This window comes from Schistocerca serialis, unplaced genomic scaffold (assembly GCF_023864345.2).
Source record: "Schistocerca serialis cubense isolate TAMUIC-IGC-003099 unplaced genomic scaffold, iqSchSeri2.2 HiC_scaffold_134, whole genome shotgun sequence".
In the NCBI taxonomy this organism is placed as follows: Eukaryota; Metazoa; Arthropoda; class Insecta; order Orthoptera; family Acrididae; genus Schistocerca; species Schistocerca serialis.
The window spans coordinates 142,501-147,500 of NW_026047558.1; the positions used below are offsets into that span (position 1 = coordinate 142,501).

The 5,000-nt window shown below is 53.4% G+C and overlaps 1 non-coding gene across 1 annotated transcript in view; it reads right to left on the reverse strand.

Annotated features, from left to right (window-relative positions):
- Positions 1 to 1,624, reverse strand: part of LOC126439724 (small subunit ribosomal RNA) — a 1,909-nt gene extending 285 nt beyond the window's left edge. Inside the window, exon 1 of the ribosomal RNA XR_007581348.1 lies at positions 1 to 1,624. This exon is cut by the window's left edge and continues 285 nt beyond it. This is a non-coding gene — a ribosomal RNA (small subunit ribosomal RNA).
- Positions 1,625 to 5,000: the final 3,376 nt, after the last annotated feature.

Consider the following 5,000-nt stretch of genomic DNA (forward strand, 5'->3'; position numbering starts at 1 on the left):
GGTTACCCCGACCTTTCGGCCTAGGAAGACACGCTGATTCCTTCAGTGTAGCGCGCGTGCGGCCCAGAACATCTAAGGGCATCACAGACCTGTTATTGCTCAATCTCGTGCGGCTAGAAGCCGCCTGTCCCTCTAAGAAGAAAAGTAATCGCTGACAGCACGAAGGATGTCACGCGACTAGTTAGCAGGCTAGAGTCTCGTTCGTTATCGGAATTAACCAGACAAATCGCTCCACCAACTAAGAACGGCCATGCACCACCACCCACCGAATCAAGAAAGAGCTATCAATCTGTCAATCCTTCCGGTGTCCGGGCCTGGTGAGGTTTCCCGTGTTGAGTCAAATTAAGCCGCAGGCTCCACTCCTGGTGGTGCCCTTCCGTCAATTCCTTTAAGTTTCAGCTTTGCAACCATACTTCCCCCGGAACCCAAAAGCTTTGGTTTCCCGGAGGCTGCCCGCCGAGTCATCGGAGGAACTGCGGCGGATCGCTGGCTGGCATCGTTTATGGTTAGAACTAGGGCGGTATCTGATCGCCTTCGAACCTCTAACTTTCGTTCTTGATTAATGAAAACATACTTGGCAAATGCTTTCGCTTCTGTTCGTCTTGCGACGATCCAAGAATTTCACCTCTAACGTCGCAATACGAATGCCCCCGCCTGTCCCTATTAATCATTACCTCGGGTTCCGAAAACCAACAAAATAGAACCGAGGTCCTATTCCATTATTCCATGCACACAGTATTCAGGCGGGCTTGCCTGCTTTAAGCACTCTAATTTGTTCAAAGTAAACGTGCCGGCCCACCGAGACACTCAATAAAGAGCACCCTGGTAGGATTTCAACGGGGTCCGCCTCGGGACGCACGAGCACGCACGAGGCGGTCGCACGCCTTCGGCTCGCCCCACCGGCAGGACGTCCCACGATACATGCCAGTTAAACACCGACGGGCGGTGAACCAACAGCGTGGGACACAAATCCAACTACGAGCTTTTTAACCGCAACAACTTTAATATACGCTATTGGAGCTGGAATTACCGCGGCTGCTGGCACCAGACTTGCCCTCCAATAGATACTCGTTAAAGGATTTAAAGTGTACTCATTCCGATTACGGGGCCTCGGATGAGTCCCGTATCGTTATTTTTCGTCACTACCTCCCCGTGCCGGGAGTGGGTAATTTGCGCGCCTGCTGCCTTCCTTGGATGTGGTAGCCGTTTCTCAGGCTCCCTCTCCGGAATCGAACCCTGATTCCCCGTTACCCGTTACAACCATGGTAGGCGCAGAACCTACCATCGACAGTTGATAAGGCAGACATTTGAAAGATGCGTCGCCGGTACGAGGACCGTGCGATCAGCCCTAAGTTATTCAGAGTCACCAAGGCAAACGGACCGGACGAGCCGACCGATTGGTTTTGATCTAATAAAAGCGTCCCTTCCATCTCTGGTCGGGACTCTGTTTGCATGTATTAGCTCTAGAATTACCACAGTTATCCAAGTAACGTGGGTACGATCTAAGGAACCATAACTGATTTAATGAGCCATTCGCGGTTTCACCTTAATGCGGCTTGTACTGAGACATGCATGGCTTAATCTTTGAGACAAGCATATGACTACTGGCAGGATCAACCAGGGAGCTGCGTCAACTAGAGCTGAGCAGCCGGCCGCCCGGGAGTGTGTCCCGGGGGCCCGCGCGAACACGCAAGCGTCCGCTCAATTATTCTGCAAACAGGAGGAGGCTGAGCTCCCCTGCACAACACACCTCGAAACCCTCTCAGGTCCCGGCGGCGCGCAGCGCCGTCCTAAGTACTTGGTCGGGTTCGAGAGAGGCGCAATCGCCCGGAGTTAGGCGAGTAGACGCTTTAGGTGCGACCACCCGTGCTCCCAACTGAGCTTGCCGCTGCCGACAGAGGCCCGGGAGCGTGCTGTCGTGGCATTGCCGGCGGGAGACAACACGCGCCACCTACGGTGACCGGCAGCTCCAACGCCAGCGCCACAGAAGGACAAAAGCCCTACTTGGGTGCCGAAGCGAACTCTCCCAGCACAGCGCACGCGCCAACACGTCCGCACAGCTGCGATACAAACCACCTGCGAGAACCGCTGGGGCGACCGAGCAGCAGACGGCGTCGCGGCGCCGAGCGCCGGGCGGCGGCGCATCCTCAGCGCACAAAGTCCTCAATCGGACCAGCACACTGCAGATGGCCACCGCGCTTCGCACCGGGCCCGCGAGGACCTACTTTGGCCGCAAGGCGCCGCGAGCAGGGGGCGCCGGCGCGCAGCTGCGCCGCCTGCCGCGTCCGTCGGCCGGCGCGCCTGCCACCGGCCGCCCCCACCAGCCGGCTGTAGCGCGTGCGCCCACGCACCGCGCTGCCAGCACGCCGGGCGGCCCCCCCTCACCGGCCGGGGACGGTCCCACCCAGCCACCGCCGCGTATCGCCTCACACCCAGATCCCCTTTCACGTTCGTGGGCATGGTGGGTCCCCTTTCACGTTCGTGGGCATGGTGGGTATCCCTGAAACAACCGGTTAATAGCTCGACCGATCGTCGCCAACACTGATTCACCTCTAGCGAGAACAACCGCACCACAACGGGTTACCGGTTGTTCATTTGCGTAACGTCACCAGCAAACGTACACGTCCATCGCCATTTGCAACGAGTATTGCATGCCTGTGTCAGGTGTCACAACACACTACGTCTGCCCACATAGACGCAACAACATGTGCACGCCTAGAGAACACGTGGAAGGTAGACCCCGTACGTATGCGGTGTCCATTGCGCGAACGACTGTCAGCCCGCCTCTGCAGCATGTCGCAGATGTGGAACGCGGTGCAACATGCTATCACGGTGTGTGAGAAGAGACGACTACGTCCGAATACACGCTCCACTACATCAACAGACTGCTCATGCTGATCGCCATCCAGGGCGTCCGTTCCTCCCACACGTCTGTATGGCGTACCACACTGCAATCCAGCTCTTATAGGGAGACGACACGTAGCTGCGTGCACAATATTTGGACTGTATGGTCCGCCGTTGCTAGGCGCTGTCGTCATACGGTCACATGGGCCACGATGTATCATTCAGTACATACGGAGCAATGTGCAGTACAGTTTGTGGGTTTTGCGTACATCGGCGGACAGGTGACAGGCCGTACCACAACGTAGGCTGAGTACGTCGGCATGCGAAGGGCATTGAACATGCAAACTTCTCACCGACCAGCTTGCGAAGGCAGGGGGGAAGGGGGGGGGGCATGTACGTCCTGCTGCTATCCACACTACAGTGTATAGCAGGAGCATGTGGAAAGTCAGCAACACCTGCAAGGTGTTTAACATGACGCGATACACAGGGGACCGGGCAGTGCGAGTAGCGAACTATATTGCGAGGGTTGCGGTTAGGCAACACTACACTACTTTAACGGGTTGCATAACAATTACAGAGCAGGTTCAGCGACAACGTGCGTCAGGTTAAGGCGCAATATAGTTTAGGTTACGGCGCACTTTAGGTTAGGTTAAGGCACATTATAGGTTAGGTTAAGGCACAACATGGGTTACGTTAAGGCACAACATGGGTTACGTTAAGGCACAACATGGGTTAGGTTAAGGCACAACATGGGTTAGGTTAAGGCACAACATGGGTTAGGTTAAGGCACAACATGGGTTAGGTTAAGGCACAACATGGGTTAGGTTAAGGCACAACATGGGTTAGGTTAAGGCACAACATGGGTTAGGTTAAGGCACAACATGGGTTAGGTTAAGGCACAACATGGGTTAGGTTAAGGCACAACATGGGTTAGGTTAAGGCACAACATGGGTTAGGTTAAGGCACAACATGGGTTAGGTTAAGGCACAACATGGGTTAGGTTAAGGCACAACATGGGTTAGGTTAAGGCACAACATGGGTTAGGTTAAGGCACAACATGGGTTAGGTTAAGGCACAACATGGGTTAGGTTAAGGCACAACATGGGTTAGGTTAAGGCACAACATGGGTTAGGTTAAGGCACAACATGGGTTAGGTTAAGGCACAACATGGGTTAGGTTAAGGCACAACATGGGTTAGGTTAAGGCACAACATGGGTTAGGTTAAGGCACAACATGGGTTAGGTTAAGGCACAACATGGGTTAGGTTAAGGCACAACATGGGTTAGGTTAAGGCACAACATGGGTTAGGTTAAGGCACAACATGGGTTAGGTTAAGGCACAACATGGGTTAGGTTAAGGCACAACATGGGTTAGGTTAAGGCACAACATGGGTTAGGTTAAGGCACAACATGGGTTAGGTTAAGGCACAACATGGGTTAGGTTAAGGCACAACATGGGTTAGGTTAAGGCACAACATGGGTTAGGTTAAGGCACAACATGGGTTAGGTTAAGGCACAACATGGGTTAGGTTAAGGCACAACATGGGTTAGGTTAAGGCACAACATGGGTTAGGTTAAGGCACAACATGGGTTAGGTTAAGGCACACCATGGGTTAGGTTAAGGCACACCATGGGTTAGGTTAAGGCACACCATGGGTTAGGTTAAGGCACACCATGGGTTAGGTTAAGGCACAACATGGGTTAGGTTAAGGCACAACATGGGTTAGGTTAAGGCACAACATGGGTTAGGTTAAGGCACAACATGGGTTAGGTTAAGGCACAACGTAGGTTAGGTTAAGGCACAATGTGGGTTAGGTTAAGGCACAACGTGCGTTAGGTTAAGGCACAACGTGGGTTAGGTTAAGGCACAACGTGGGTTAGGTTAAGGCACAACATGGGTTAGGTTAAGGCACAACATGGGTTAGGTTAAGGCACACCATGGGTTAGGTTAAGGCACACCATGGGTTAGGTTAAGGCACAACATGGGTTAGGTTAAGGCACAACATGGGTTAGGTTAAGGCACAACATGGGTTAGGTTAAGGCACAACATGGGTTAGGTTAAGGCACAACGTAGGTTAGGTTAAGGCACAACGTAGGTTAGGTTAAGGCACAACGTGGGTTAGGTTAAGGCACAACATGGGTTAGGTTAAGGCACAA